The sequence below is a fragment of the Zingiber officinale genome, chromosome 10B, assembly GCF_018446385.1.
Source record: "Zingiber officinale cultivar Zhangliang chromosome 10B, Zo_v1.1, whole genome shotgun sequence".
NCBI lineage: Eukaryota > Viridiplantae > Streptophyta > Magnoliopsida > Zingiberales > Zingiberaceae > Zingiber > Zingiber officinale.
In genome coordinates, this window is record NC_056005.1 from 6,980,834 (window position 1) to 6,998,464 (window position 17,631).

Genomic DNA, 17,631 nt, shown 5'->3' on the forward strand with positions numbered 1-17,631 from the left:
AGAAAGGAAAGGGAAAAGAAAAGGAGGCTAGTGTTGTTGCTGTTAAAAACCAAATCAAGAAGAAAGGAAAGAGATATGGACAATGATCTATGAGCAAGTTGACCTGCTTCAACTGTGGTAAGAAGGGCCATTTTGCTCGGGATTGTACTGAGCCTAAAAGGGTAGATCCATTGCTATATTCTTTCCATGAGCAATATGTTGCAAGCATAGTGTTGTTAGCTGATTCGTATCCTTTGTGGATTATAGATTCAGGAGCAATGAACCACGTAGAACGTGATTGAGCTATATATGTGGAGTACCGTCGGGTACCAGCTGACAACAAATGGATATATGTAGGAAACAATGCAAGAATTGAAGTCAAAGGAATTGGCACTTGCAAGCTCAACGTACATGGTGGGCGTACCTTGTTTCTACATGATGTTCTGTATGCTCCTTAGATTCGACGAAATCTAGTTTCCATTATTTGTCTTCTTGGTTTGGGTTATAATGTAAATTTTTATAGCCATTGTGTGGAACTTCGAATTAACTCTGTGTTAATTGGGTATGGTTATGTAACAAATGATTTTATGGTTCTTGATGTAGAACCAAATAATAATGATGTCTATTTTTCAAACATTGCTCTTACTAGTAATGCTGATGTTAATGATGAAATTTGGCATGCTAGGCTAGGACATATAGGATAAGAACGAATGAATAGATTAGCTAAGGAGGGCCTTTTTGTAACAGCCCGCCTCCTACTGACTAGGCTGTAAGGCCGGGGGTTACATTATGCTAAACTATTTTGTGCAGAAAGCTGAACTAATTTAAAACTCTATATTATTTGCTATAAAATCTGGAATCTAATATTCAGAATACACTTCTAAAGTTGTACATATGCTAAAGAAGGGAACCTAAACTTCCTATTCGATCCAAAAAGCTGAAATTATACAATTCTGGCTGAAATCAGACGTTCCAATCGATCGGCTGATGGATTGAAGTTATTTGATTGATCCACTGATCGATCCAACGTGCTACTGTGCACGGAACTCCCATCTGGATCGATCGGCTGATCGATCCAGGCTGACCAATCGATCCAGTGATCGATTCAACAGCTCTCTATTCGCGGAAATTAAATTCCCGATCAATCAGCTGATCGATCTATGGCCGATCGATCAGCTGATCGACTCATCAGCTTTCTGTACACGGCAGATCGCTTCCCAATCGATCGACTGATCGATTGAGGGCTCCTCGATCGATCGGCTGATCGATTGAGGGCTCCTCAATCGATTGGCTGATCGATTCCGTAGCATTCTCTACGTGGAGATTTCTTCCAATCGATCGGCTGATCGATTGAGGACTCCTCAATCGATCGGCTGATCGATTGGGTTTCTGATTTCTGCAGAAATCCCACCCGAACTCGTATAGGACCTTCCAGGAATAAACTAAAAACATAATATCACTACTAGGCATGTCATTACTCATGGTTAGCTATCTAATATCCAAACAACAAGTAATCTAAGCATAAACTTCATAATTCAAGACGCTTAAACATCTAAAGGTGCGGAAAGTAACACTATAAGAAATAATAAGTCTTTAGACTTGCTAGTCTCCAAGAATCTTTATTCTAAGTTCCTTCTCACACATATCTGATTGCATTGCCCTCCAGCCTCCGCTAATCCATCTTCCCTTTACCTCTATCTGCAGTATAAGGAAAAGGAAACTATAAGCTTGGGAGCTTAGTAAGAAACCATCTACCTCACAAAACATGCATTCGAAGAAATCATGCTTTCAAAAGATACTATTTGAAATACATGCTAATGATCATGCTGAAAATGCTAAAACATGGCATATGAACATACAAGTCATGCTATACAAATAATGAACAAAAGTTATTCATTGTATCAACAAGCTAGCTAAATCGATACATAAGCTAAGCTATTTGTTATAACAATAAGAAAACTAAACTGAAGCTAAGCTGTATTCACATATCTGGTTTGTGAAGTTTGAAAACTATTTTCATAGATAGATAAAAATAATAAACATGCTACTGATGGGTCCGACAACTGTACTTGCTATGCGCGCATCCCTAACTAGGCCCGAGGTAGCAAGTCCCGAATCTAGTAGGGTTACTAGGTTATCTAAATCTAGGGACGACTATGGGAGCCCAACCCAAGGACAACTGAAGTCCAGTACAGTGCCACTGATAAAGTAAAATATTAATTTTTAATCTAATTATTTTGTCTTGTCTGACTAGGTTATCTGAACCTAGAACTAGGTTATCTGAACCTAGAAGTGACTATGGGAGCCCACCCATTGAACTGTAGTCCCATATAACTTACACAAGGTTAAGCATGCTATTTAAAATGCTTCTATGACATTTAACTAAGCTATTAAAATGCCTACTGTAACTTTTACTGTCCTAGACATTTTATCGAACACTTGGTGTGCTCTAACTCTACATATGGCTGCACTAAGAACATAAGAGCGAACTAAGGACATAAAAGCATACGACTAGCTACTTATACTGCAGGTGAGGGGTTACTTACATCCTGCGCTAGATTTCTTACAATTCCGATCGCTAGGTTTCCGGAGAAGAAGATCTTTTCGGCGATCCTCTTACGTCTACGCTTTCTTCTCGCGGAGAGGAGCGTCCTCGTATCGGAGACATCACCGGAAGGTGCTCCTATGGCCCTAGGGATGGAACCCTAGGTTCTCCTTGGCTTGTGCGCCGAGAAGGTGCGGGAGAAGAGGGAGGCGGCGTGTGAGGGTGAGGAATAAGAGAAATCATCGTTCAAGGATAATAACTCCCACTTAAATTCCCTATTTATATTAAGTGGTAAATATGACCCAACTAAACCTTAAATAAAATTTCTCTCTTCTTCTTTCAGCACACCCCTGCTGGGGCCCCCTAGTTACTAAGTCACCCTATATGTCATAGAGTCCATAGGTCGCGGGTTCAATTCCCGCTTAGGCTATTTTACGTTTTTGTTTAATTTTGCTACTTCTGCTACTCCAGAAATTCCATAAAAATATCCTAAAATTTCATAAAAATAATAGAATATTTCTAAAATTGATTTGAGAATTTTCGGGTGTTACAATCCCCCATACCTTATAAAAAGTTCATCCTCGAACTTAGAATAACTCTGGGTACTTCTGTCTCATACTAGCTTCTGTCTCCCAAGTTGCCTCTTCTGTTGTGTGATTTTGCCAAATAACTTTTACTAATGGTACCTCCTTATTCCGCAATTTCTTAACTGCTCGGTCTATTATCTGAATAGGCCGACTGTCATAGCTTAGGTCTTCGCGGACTTGTACCGACTGGGGCTCAATCACCTGGGTGGCATCTGGGATATGCTTCTTCAGCATAGAGACATGAAATACATTATGGATAGCTGACATCTTCTGGGGTAGCTCTAGCTCATATGCTACCTTGCCAACTCTTCTAATGATAAGGTATGGTTCCACATATCTGGGACTTAATTTGCCCTTCTTCCCAAAACGCATTACTCCCTTCATGGGAGCCACTCAGAGAAATACTGTATCCCCAACTGAAAACTCTAAGGGTCGACGCCATGTATCAGCATAGCTTTTCTGGCGGCTCTGAGCTGTCTCTATCCTCTGGCGGATCTGCTGTATAACTGCTGTGGTATCTGCTACTAGATCTGTCTGAAGTTCTAGTTTCTTCTATTCACCACTTTCATACCAGCATATTGGAGATCTATACCTCCGCCCGTAAAGAGCCTCGTAGGGTGCCATGCCGATAGTGGCATGATAGCTGTTGTTGTATGCAAATTCTGCTAAATACAGATATTTGCACCAACTTCCCTTGAAGTCTAGGGCACACGCTCGGAGCATATCTTCGAGTACCTGATTTACTCGCTCCGTTTGACCATCTGTCTGCGGATGGAAAGCTGTGCTAAATTTTAACTTGGTGCCCAACGCTGACTGTACACACTCCCAGAAGTGTGACATGAATCTACTGTCTCTGTCTAAAATAATGGCCCGTGGAACTCCATGTAGTATGACGATCTCCTTGAGATACAACTGAGCTAGCTGCTCCATGGAGTAGGATATCCTGATAGCTAAGAAGTGGGCTGATTTAGTCAACCTATCGACTATTACCCAGATGACATCAAAACCATTCGTGGTTCTGGGTAGTCCCACTATGAAATCCATGGAAATATCCTCTCACTTCCATTCTAGAATCTGAATAGGTTGCAGAACTCCTCCTGGTCTCTGGTGTTCTGCCTTGACCCTCTGGCAGGTCAGGCATGTGCTGACATATCTAGCGATGTCTCTTTTCATCCCAGACCACTAAAAATGTTTCTTTAGGTCTTGGTACATTTTGGTGGAACCATGATGCATCGCATAAGGAGTCCTGTGAGCCTCGTCTAGGATCCTCCTCTGTAGTTCCTCCTGATCCGGAACGCATAATCTGTCACCAAAATACAGTACCCCACTATCAGATACTCTGAACTCTCTACTTTCTGATTCTGCTAACCCTTGCTTGATTTTCTGAATTTCAGGGTCCCGATCCTGAGCTGTCTGGATGTCACCAAGCAGGGTAGATGCTAATGTCATAGTAGAGAGTTGCCCAGCTATTAGTTCGAGATCGAAATATGTAATCTCCCTTTGTAGGGGAGGTGACATGGCTGATAGGGATAATAAGGTGGCACTGGACTTCCTGCTAAGTGTGTCTGCAACCTTATTGGCCTTTCCTGGATGGTAGAGGATGTCTATGTCATAGTCTTTGACCAGCTCCAGCCATATGCGCTGTCGCATATTCAGATCCTTCTGAGTGAAGAAGTACTTCAGACTCTGATAATTTGTATACACTCTGCACTGAGCTCCATATAAGTAATGTCTCCAAATTTTAAGGGCGAAAACAACTGCTGTAAGCTTAAGGTCATGAGTAGGGTAGTTCCCCTCATAGTCCTTGAGTTTTCTTGAGGCGTAGGCGATCACCTTGCCCTTTTGCATCAGTACTGCTCCTAGTCCCAATTTAGAAGCATCACTGTAAATATCAAAGCTGTCTGTGTTTTCTGGCAGAGTCAGAATGGATGCGCTGGTCAATCTTCTTTTTAGCTCGATGAAGCTATTCTCGCAGTCCTCTGTCCACTGAAATTTTCTGTTCTTCCTGGTGAGAGTTGTCAGTGGGGAGGCTATCTTGGAGAAGTCCTCTACAAATTTTCTGTAATAGCCTGCTAGTCCCAGAAAGCTTCTGATTTCACTGGCGTTCTTAGGTCTTTTCCAGTTACTCACAGCCTCTATCTTACTGGAGTCTACCATGACACCATCCTTGGAGATGATGTGACCCAGAAAGGATACCTGATCGAGCCAGAATTCATATTTCGTGAACTTGGCATACAGCTAGTTCTGCTGGAGAGTCTGCAGTACTATCCTTAGGTGCCCTGCGTGTTCTTCCTGAGTTCGGGAATAGATAAGAATGTTGTTGATGAACACGATAACAAACTTATCTAAGTATTCCCTGAATACTCTGTTCATGAGGTCCATGAAGGTAGCTGGAGCATTCATCACACCAAAGGGCATGACTACGAACTCATAATGTCCGTATCTGGTCCCGAAAGCTGTCTTGGGTATATCACCTTCTTTAACTCTCACCTAGTGATATCTCGATCTGAGGTCTATTTTAGAAAACACTGTTGCTCCCTTTAGCTGATCGAACAGGTCATCTATCCTGGGAAGAGGATACCTGTTCTTAATCGTGACTTGGTTTAGTGCCCGGTAGTCTATACTCAGTCGCATGCTCCCGTCCTTCTTCTTCACGAACAATACAGGCGCTCCCCATGGTGAGTGACTCGAGCGTATGAAGCCCTTGTCGAGCAGCTCTTGTAGTTGCTCCTGAAGTTCCTTCAGTTCTGCTGGAGCCATGCGGTAAGGTGCTTTGGAGATGGGGTTTGTACCGAGAATAAGCTCTATCTCAAATTCAATCTCCCTATCTGGTGCTAGGCCTGGTAACTCCTCAGGGAAGACTGCTGGGTAGTCATATACAACTCGGACCTCCTCTAGCTTTTGGTCCTTGTCCTGACTGGTACTGACTACATATGCTAAGAATCCCGTACATCCTGAATCAAGTAGCTTCTGTGCTTTCAGAGCTGAGAGAAACTTCTTGGCTTTTCTCTTTGGTTCTCCGATGTACCCGAACTGCACTCCTGCTTCGGGTTGGAATACAACTCTCTGTTTACGGCACTCTATGGAGGCACCGTACTTACTCAGAAAGTCCATTCCCAAGATGACATCGTAGTCAGTCATATCTAACATTATTAGATCACCAAAAAGCTCTCTGTCCGCTATAATGACTGGCACTGCTCGGAGCCAGTGCGTGAATGCCATTATTTCTCCTGAAGGTAGTGTTGTCAAAAACTGACCACTGAGTATCTCTGGAGATCTTTCTAGCTTTTCGGCAAATGTCCTGAATATATAAGAATGGGTTGCCCAAGTATCGAATAAGACAATTGCACTATGCTGCAACATACTAATATGACATGTAACAACTGTCAAAGCATTCTCTACGTCTTCTCTGGTGAGTGAGTAGATCCTTGCATTCGTCGTGGCTGAGGGGGCTTCTAGTCTGCCTTGACTGATGTGTGGACCATCTATAGCAGCCTGCATCTGATGTAACTGTGCTGGGTTACCTCCGTACTGAATCGGCTGTGGTGGAGGGAAATTGGTCTTGTTCGGGCATTGCTTCTCCATATGCCCTTCCTGGCCACATTCGAAGCATCCTCGTGTGCCCTTGTGACAAACTCCTGGGTGGAATTTCCCACAAGTAGAGCACTTGGGATAACTGAGTTGTTTACTAGCTGGTCCTCCTTTTGGGTAACTCCCTGGCTTACGTTTGTTACTGGAGTTCCCTTTCCAATTAGAACTGTGGCCCTGGTGTTTTTGAGTACCTGAGCCTCCTTGGCCCTTAGGCTCTTAGATGGTTTGCTTTTGCTGTTTGATGCTGTTCTGGTAATGCTCGGTGATCATAGCACTACTTACCAGTTCTTCAGTGGTTTGCGGCCTACGAACGTTGTTGGCCACGTTCAGTGCTATTTCCGACCTTATCATTTTGAGCATCAACCGGACTCGTTCTCTTTCAGTGCTGACTAGTTCGGGGCATAGATGAGCCAATCTATTGAATTTCTTTACGACCTCCTCAATTGAAAGGTTGCCCTGGCAAAATTCAGTGAACTCGTCGTAGTGGCAGTTTGTGACCCGCATGTGAAAGAACTCCTCAAAGAATTCCCTTTCAAAATCGGCCCATGTCATCTAGCTCACTGGGCACTTCGCTTTAATTTTCTCCCACCACATACGTGTGTCTCCTGCCAGGCAGAAAGAGGCGCATTTCACCTTTTCATGTTCTGGCCAGTCCAGAAGCTCCATCGTACTCTCCAGTGTTTTGAACCAGGCTTGGGCGTCCCATGGTTCACTGGTGCATGAGAAGTTCTCGGGCTTGATCTTCTGCCACTGGATCAGATAGGCTTCCCTCCTTGCCCCTGCTGCTGGGGGTACTGGTGCTGCAGGTTGGACTGGTGGAACCTCTATCACTACTGGGGTTGCTAAGTTAGGCTCTGGGTGACAGTGGGAGTGTTCTGCTGATTAGCCCTTAGGGTGGCTTTCTCCTATTGCTGTTCAGCTAGTTGCTTCTGTAACTGAGCCACTGCCTCTGCAAGGTCTGGGGGAGGCACTGAGCTGCCTGCCTCATGCTGGGGCTCAATAACTGGTGTCTTTCTAGCTGGGCGTCCTCGTACCATTTTCTAGAGGAATAAAGGACATACATAACTAATACAATCATAGGTACATAACTACTATTATCATGTTAGATGTTATCATATATAAACAAGCTTTAGTTATCTATAAACATGAAAGCAAAACATAAATAAAGTGAGAGGTATTCTTACTTAGAAGCTGCAGGTTCAATGCTAATGTGTGTGTGAGGAAGTATGGAACTTGCTCTGATACCACTCTGTAATGGTCCGCCTCCTATTGACTAGGCTGTAAGGCCGAGGGTTATATTATGCTAAACTATTTTGTGCGGAAAGCTGAACTAATTTAAAACTCTATACTATTTGCTATAAAATCTGGAATCTAATATTAAGAATACACTTCTAAAGTTGTACATATGCTAAAGAAGGGAACCTAAACTTCCTATTTGATCTAAAAAAGTTGAAATTATACAATTCTGGCTAAAATCAGACGTTCTAATCGATCGGCTGATCAATTGGAGTTATTTGATCGATCCACTGATCGATCCAACGTGCTACTGTACACAGAACTCCCATCTGGATTGATCGGCTGATCGATCCAGACTGACCAATCGATCTAGTGATCGATTCAACAACTCTCTGTTCGTGGAAATTAAATTCCCGATCGATCGGCTGATCGATCCATGGCCGATCGATCAGCTGATCGACTCATCAGCTTTCTGTACGTGGCAGATCGCTTTCCAATCGATCGACTGATCGATTGAGGGATCCTCAATCGATCAGCTGATCGATTCCGTAGCGTTCTGTACGCGGGGATTTCTTCCAATCGATTGGTTGATCGATTGAGGACTCCTCAATCGATCGGTTGATCGATTGGTTTTCTGATTTCTGCAGAAATCCCACCTGAACTCGTATAGGACCTTCCAGGAATAAACTAAAAACATAATATCACTACTAGGCATGTCATTACTTATGGTTAGCTATCTAATATCCAAACAACAAGTAATCCAAGCATAAACTTCATAATTCAAGATGCTTAAACATCTAAAGGTGCGGAAAGTAACACTATAAGAAATAATAAGTCTTTAGACTTGCTAGTCTCCAAGAATCTTTATTCTAAGTTCCTTCTCACACACATCTTATCGCATTGTCCTCCAGCCTCCGCTAATCCATCTTCCCTTTACCTTTATCTGCAGTATAAGGAAAAGGAAACTATAGGCTTGGGAGCTTAGTAAGAAACCATCTACCTCACAAAACATGCATTCGAAGAAATCATGCTTTTAAAAGATGCTATTTGAAATACATGCTAATGATCATGCTGAAAATGCTAAAACATGGCATATGAACATACAAGTCATGCTAAACAAATACTGAACAAAAGCTATTCATTGTATCAACAAGCTAGCTAAATCGATACATAAGCTAAGCTATTTGTTATAACAATAAGAAAACTAAACTGAAGCTAAGCTGTATTCACATATCTGGTTTGTGAAGCTTGAAAACTATTTTCATAGATAGATAAAAATAATAAACATGCTGTTGATGGGCCCGATAACTGTACTTGCTATGCGTGCATCCTTAACTAGGCCCGAGGTAGCAAGTCCCGAATCTAGTAGGGTTACTAGGTTATCTATACCTAGGGACGACTATGGGAGCCCAACCCAAGGACAACTGAAGTCCAGTACAGTGCCATTGATAAAGTAAAATACTTATTTTTAATCTAATTATTTTGTCTCGTCTGACTTGGTTATCTGAACCTAGAACTAGGTTATCTGAACCTAGAGGTGGCTATGGGAGCCCACCCATTGGACCGTAGTCCCATATAACTGACACAAGGTTAAGCATGCTATTTAAAATACTTCTATGACATTTAACTAAGCTATTAAAATGCCTACTGTAACTTTTACTGTCCTAGACATTTTATCGAACACTTGGTGTGCTCTAACTCTACATATGGCTGCACTAAGAACATAAGAGCGAACTAAGGACATCAAAGCATACGACTAGCTACTTATACTGCAGGTAAGGGGTTACTTACATCCTGCGCTAGATTTCTTACAATTCAGATCGCTAGGTTTCCGGAGAAGAAGATCTTTTTGGCGATCCTCTTACGTCTACGCTTTCTTCTCACAGAGAGGAGCATCCTCGTATCGGAGACGTCGCCGGAAGGTACTCCTATGGCCCTAGGGATGGAACCCTAGGTTCTCCTTGGCTTGTGCACCGAGAAGGTGCGGGAGAAGAGGGAGGCGGCGTGTGAGGGCGAGGAATAAGAGAAATCGTCGTTCAAGAATAATAACTCCCACTTAAATTTCCTATTTATATTAAGTGGTAAATACAACCCAACTAAACCTTAATTAAAATTTCTCTCCTCTTCTTTTAGCACACCCTTGCCGGGGCCCCTGGTTACTAAGTCACCCTATATGTCATAGAGTCCATAGGTCGTGGGTTTAATCCCCGCTTAGGCTATTTTATGTTTTTGTTTAATTTTACTACTTCTGCTACTCCAGAAATTCCATAAAAATATCCTAAAATTCCATAAAAATAATAGAATATTTCTAAAATTGATTTGAGAATTTTCGGGTGTTACACTTTTAGACACTCATGCTAAGATTAACTTGTCTATATGTGAGCATTGTCTTGCTAGAAAGACGACTAGAAAACCATTTAGTAAGGCTATTAGGGCTGAATCACCATTGCAATTAATTCATTTGGATATTTGTGGTCCAATGAATATGAAGGCTAGAAATGAGAGTTCTTATTTCATTACATTTATTGATGACATCACACATTTTGGTCATGTATATTTGATTTCTCACAAATCTGAAGCATTAGATTCTTTATTCGTTACTTGAACAAAGTTGAGAACAATTGGAATGTATGATTAAAACCTTGCGCACTGACTGTAGAGGTGAATATTTGTCTGTTCAGTTCAAGACAATATGTAATGAGAAAGGGATTATTAGACAGCTAACTATCCCTGGAACTCCACCGCAAAATGGGGTTGCTGAAAGAAGAAATAGGACTCTTCTTGAAATGATTAAATCTATGATGGTGCAGGATAATTTGCCAATCTCCTATTGGGGAGATGCATTATTAGTTGTGGCCTATATATTAACAAAGTGTCTTCAAAGTCAGTTCCATCTACCCCACAAGAATGTTGGACAGACAGAAAGCCGGATTTGAGTAATCAAAGACCTTGGGGGTCAACTGCCTACGTTCATGATAAGACTCACGAATATGGAAAATTATGACCCAAAGGTAAGAAGTGTATCTTTATAAGGTATTCTGAGATTTCTAAGGGCTATGTTTTTATTGGTGAGCGACAAGATGGAACAATATCTGAAATAGAGTCAAGAGATACTACTTTTTTTTGAAATTGAGTTCCCAACACGAGGTGAAGTTGATAAGATAATTCCTCTATATGAGATAGATGAGGAGGATAATATTCCTTTATCAACAAATCAGGAGATGCCTGAATCTAGTCAACATAGTGGGAGTAATTTGCCACTGAATGAGTCAGTTTCTCAATAGTCTAACTTTCGAAGAAGTAGTCGCCAGATTATTCCTTGGAAAAAGTTTGATATTGAGAATGAGGCTGTTAGAGTGTATACTAAAAGTCTAGCCTTTTGTAAACATTTTATTTTGAAATAAAGAATCACATTCGTCAAATGTCTACATTTATATGCTAAGTGTAGTTGTTCAATTAATTTATATTATAAATAACATGGTATGTGGTGTCACACACAGAAGATCATGTTATCAATTCCTTATAAATTATAAACAGTAGCTCATGACTAAGATGGAAAGGAACAAACCATTGGAATAGTCGTAGTGTAATTTGATATCAGTTTATCTTAACTATAAAATTACACTAGTATACTCTGAGTGTATTGAGCAGGACCAATTAAGATAAGTTCTTTTTATACTAACTGAATAAAAGAACAAGACCTTTGTTATTATGGAAGTGTGTGCTCTTAATCCTGATAAAATAACAAACACATATATCTAGTATTTATTTCTTTGACTTACCAATGGGTGAGATTTAGTTCGATAAATCAAGAGACCCGATAAGTTGGGAAATGATATTATTTATAGTGTGTGTTGTTGATTATAGAAGGAAATCGTGTCCTAGTAATTTAGGTTGATAATGTCCCCAAGAGGAGCTCATAAGGATTGTCATGTAAACCCTGCAGGTGGACTTAATCCGACATGACGATAAGGTTGAGTGGTACTACTCTTGGAGCTAGATATTAATTAAGTGAGTTGCTAGTAACTCATTTAATTAGTGGACATTCGATATCTTAAACACAGGGAGACTAACACACTCATGATAAGAAAGAGCCCAAAATGTAATTTGGGATTGGTGCGGTAGTTCAATAATAATTCTTTAGTGGTATGAATTATTATTGATGAAATTAAGTTGGGTGTTCGGGGCGAACACGGGAAGTGTAATTTCATCGGGAGACCAAAACCAATTCCTCCTCTCGGTCCCTATCGTAACCTCTTATTTATAAAGTGTTGTACCCACATATACCCACCTTCCTACCCAACCTTAGGTGGCCAACCAAGCAAGCTTGGAGTCCAAGCTTGGGCCGGCCAAGCAATAGGTTGAGTCAAGTATAGGTGGCCGACCCTAGCTTGGTGCCCAAGCTTGGTGTGGCCGGCCATGTAATGAATAAAAGGGATTTTATTTAAAATCTTTTCATATGTAGATACCATGGTTTTAAAAGAGAGTTTAAAATTTAAATCTTTCCTTTTATAGCTTTCTACAAAAGATTAAGTGAAAGGTTTGATATCTTTCCTTATTTGTAGTTAAAAGGAAGATTTTAATTTTTGATAAACCTTTCTTTTTTTAACCATCTTGATAATATAAAAGAGAGTTTTAAAATTAAATCTTTCCTATTATAGTTTCTACAAAAGATTAAGAAAAGATTTGATATCTTTCCTTATTTGTAGATTGAGAGGAAGATTTTAATTTTAAAGATAACTTTCCTTTTTGGAAATCATCCACATGTTTTAATAGAGAGATTTTAATTTATAAAATTTACTTTTATAACCAACCATGAAGGGAAAAAATTAATAGAGAAATTTTTATTTTAAAATTTCCGGAAACAAATAAGGAAGTTTTAATTTTGTGTTTAAAACTTGCCTTATTTGGAGCATGATGGTGTGGCCGGCTATAGCATGGGTTAAAAGGAATTTTAATTAAAATTTTCTTATTATCTAATGGCAATGAGAATAAGGGAATTTTAATTATAATTAAATTTTCTTATATGCCAAGACCAAGGAATATAAAAGAGGGGGTAGAGGTGCCTCACCTCACAACATATCTTATATAGTTTCTCCTCTCTTCCTTGGTGTGTGGCCGACCCTATTCTTCTCCTCTTCTCTTCTTCTTTAGTGGCCGGTTCATCCCTCTCTTGGAGCTCTTGTTGGTGGCCGGTTCTTACTAGAGAAGAAGGAGAGAAAGGAGGCTTTGCTCTTGAATCCCTTGGAGCTTGAAGGTTGGTGGCCGAAACTTGCAAGAAGGAAGTTGTCTTGGTGGTTCTCATCTTGGTAGATCGTTGCCCACACAACGTCCGAGATAAGAAGAGGAATACGGTAGAAGATTAAGAGATTATTGTTTACAAAGAAAGATATAACTAGTAATTCTATTCCGCATCATACTAGTTTTCTTTGTATAGTTTTTGAAATACCAAACACGAGGCATATGATTCTAGGTTTTGAATTTGTGATTCGAGTTTGTGTTTTTTTTTGTTTTTTGAATTTGTGATTCGATTGTTCCTTTTGGTTAAACCTAGGGTTATATAAGGAAATTAAATATTAAATTTTCTTTAAAAGGATTTGTCTAGGCGGTGGTGGATGATCCCATACCTAAGAAGACCTAGTACCTCGCCATGCAGTTCTGGAAGCTAATTTTAGAAATTAATATTTAATTGAATTTATAACATGGGTGGATTTGGATCAATAATGTTAAGCATCGTTTGCCATCCAAGTCTAAACCACTAAGAACAGATAAGTTAAATTTGGAATCAATAATGTTAAGTTTCGTTTGCGATTCCTAATTTAATTTCTAAAGAAGACAATAGGTTGTTAGTAAAGGTTCAGGACTTATACAAAATTTTTGTACAGGAAAACCGGTATGATATTCCGCATAGCAACCAACAGAGGCATTGATGATTCTCCCGGTTGATGATGAGGAACCTCGAACAGTTGAGGAAGCTTTGAGAAGTTTAGTTAGAAAAGAATGGAAAATTGCAATGGATGAAGAAATGGAGTCAATGAGAAAGAATCAAGTTTGGGATTTAGTCGATCTTCCTCCGGGCCGAAGGGCTATTGAGAATAAGTGGATTCTTAAAATAAAGAGGAAAGCAGATGGATCGATTAATCGATACAATGCTCGATTAGTTGCAAAAGGATATACCCAAATGGAGGGTATTGACTTTGAAGAGACATTCTCTCCAGTTATGAAGTTTGTGTCAATACGTGTCATCCTAGCTATAGTTACACAATTTGATATAGAATTACATCAGATGGATGTAAAAACGGCTTTCCTTAATGGTAATCTTGACGAAGAAATCTATATGGTACAACTAGAAGGTTATGTTGCTGAAGGCCAAGAGAAAAGAGTATGTAGACTTGGGAAGTCTATATATGGGCTAAAGCAAGCGTCAAGTCAATAGAACAAAAGATTTAATGAAGTTATTTTATCTTATAGTTTCGAAATGATCAATGAGGATCATTGTGTTTACCTAAGAAAGGAAAAAGGAAAGTTTGTCACTTTATCATTATATGTTGATGATATGCTAATAGATGGAAGTGACATAAATGTGTGATATAAGTCAAAAGTTGGCTTTCATCACAATTTGACATAATAGATATGGGAGAAGCAGAGTACATCTTAGGAGTGAAGATCGTTAGAGACCGATCAAAAAGGCTCTTGGATTTGTCTCAAGAAGCTTATATCACTAAGATGCTACAACACTTCAATATGTCAGATTGCAACATTGAATAGATGCCTATAGCGAGAGGTACTATCTTGAGCAAAAGTATATATCCCAAGACTCCTGAGGAAATAGCCGAGATGAAGAAAAAACTATATGCCAGTGCTATTGGTAGTTTGATGTACACTATGTTGTGTACTCGTCCTGATATAAGCTATGATGTTGACTTAGTTAGTCGTTTCCAGTTAAACCCAGGTTTGAGACACTGAAAAGCAGTGAAGAGGATATTTAAATATCTCAAAGGAACAACGGATTATTGCCTCTGTTTCCAAGGATCAGATATGAGCCTAAGTGGCTACACAGATGCAGATTGGGTAGGGGACCTTGATGATAGAAAATCCACATCTAGCTATGCCTTCTTGCTGAATGGTAGCGCCATCCTATGGAGCAGCAAGAAGCAGTCTTGTGTAGCCTTGTCGATAATGGAAGCTGAGTATGTGGCTTGTGCAATGGCTGTGCAAGAGGCTGTCTGGCTAAGAAGGTTCCTGAAACATCTGAAGATTGCTGAGGACAGTGGGAGTCCTGTTACAGTGTACTGTGACAGTCAAGCTGCAATAGCTTTTTCTAAGGATCTCAAATATCATAGCAAAGGCAAGCATATAGAAATTAAGTATAATTTTGTAAGAGATATTGTTGACAAGAAAAAGGTTATTCTTGAGTACATCCCTACATGAAATATGCTTACTGATCCTTTTACTAAGCCATTGACTAAAGAGTCATTTCATGGACATGTGAAGTCTTTGGGACTTCGAAGAATGTAACTTATTGTAAAGACATTTTTGATAAATAAAAATGCCATGATCTATTCAGTGTATATGTCTTTGTTATATTCGAATAAAAATCTTGATGAGCATGTTGGCAGGTTGAGATTGGTCCACTCACATGGACAATCATATCTATTTGTTGAGTATAAATAGAGGTAAGACCGTTACTTATGGGACAACTTATGTAACTATGAATAGAGACATACCAATAAGTTAAGGTTATCTTGAACATTGTGTCAAGATGAGATCATTTATGTAATGATCGAAGTAAATGAATCCACCATTTACTAAACCTGTTGAAAGCTAGATTGGAATTCATATGTTGAATTCAGGATTGGACATTAGGTATGTCTAAATCGAAATCTGTACGATATTAAATTTTGGGAAAAACATACACTCTTTTTAGTAAAGAGAATAACATCGTAGTATGTGATTCATACCACATGTGCTATGGCGATAAAAAGGGTAGTAGGAGAATGGATCCCTGCTTCTCTACTATGTGAGACCCTTGAGATTATAAGTTAAATCTCAATCTTACCCTAAGTGACTATTTAGCTGTCTACTTGAAATTTTGATCAGTGTCTGCTACTTTAGTGTGTTTCCTATTGGCTATGGATGATTTGGTCTATGGAGCATAACTAGGAAAGCGACTGATTAGAATGAATAGATTCTAACTAAAGAGGAAGATTAAGATTGATTTACATCTATGACATTTATTCACTAGTACCAGTTACATTTTTAGTTTAGTACATAAAATGTAATTATGAATAATTTGTTTGATTGGAGATGTTGAACATGCTCTTGACATATAGTCAATATGAGGGATTAGAGATGTTCATAATGATATAAATAATTTAATCTGGGATAAAGGTAAGTCATTGATGTCTCTGATTCGTTCAATGGAGTAGCTAAAAAGGTGTGACAATCTTCTTAGCAATTGAATGCTCACTGTGCTTGCTGTCGCACAAACCATTTTCCCTAATGTATGGAATAGATGTTCTTATTTGGCCTTTGTGACTAATTAATTTTGCTCTGGTCTTCGTGACTTAATCCTCATAAGGTCTACATGACTTATTTGGTCTTTGTGACTAATTTTGCTCTGGTCTTCATGACATGATCACCTTGTAGTCTATGTGACTGACATGGTCTATGTGACCATATAACCTTATGGATTAACTTGGACGAGTGGGAGATGTTGGACGTTGAGAGGAGACGAAGGGGCGTTGCTTCCCCTTCATCTCCCCTTTGTGCAAACGTCAAGGAGACGAAGGGGCGTCCTTTCCCCTTCGTCTTCCTCTTTCGTCTTATAAAAGGCATCCAAGGTAATCAGAGAGGGAACGAGAAGGAAAAGGGAAGGTGATCAGAGAGGGCATAAGAGTAGAAGCTCTGGAGGTGGCTGAGAAGCAAAGTAGAACATCTGGGATTTGGTTCGTGAAATATTTTGAGGAGGTTCCGAGTGGTGATCTTCTCGGCGACAGAAGCAGTCTTCTCGGTGACATCTTCAACGAGTTCTTCGAGAGATCAATGTAAGTCATTTACAGTTAGTTTCTATTTTCATTTCATGCTATATGGATCAACAAAATCAGGGTCCCAGATCTTAGACAAAAGATGCAGCCTGGAGTAATACCTGACCTGCCCCAACTGGTCAGGTTTCCTCAGCTCGGGCTGTTGGTGCAGCGGGGCCGGCAAGAGGGGGGTGAATTACCTGTAAAATAGAAGTATACCCTCCTCAATTCTTTCAACTCAAATAGTGTAATAGTAATAAAGTAACCTAACAGAAACAAAGAAAAAGACTCAGTAATTTACTTGGTTACAACCAAGAAGGTTGTTAATCCAAGGCAGTAGGAAAAGCTCTAAAAATCTCCTTCTCTGAAGGCAGAGAAGCCTTTTACACACTAGAAGCTCAGAACTATTGCTAGAAATGAATACAGAGTTGATTGCTTGATTGATATACATTTCCTAGCTCCAAGGGCCTTTATATAGCTCCTGGAAGGTCTATCTCGAGGGTCAAATGCGCTTCCAACAGGGGTTCAAGGCACCTCCAATAGTTTGATTGGATAAAACTTTATCCGAATCCAAACGACAACTTTGGCTGGGTCTGAGGCGCCTCAAATAGCCTTGGAGGTGCCTCGGACTGGTCTGAGGCGCCTCCAAGCTGTCTGAGGTACCTCA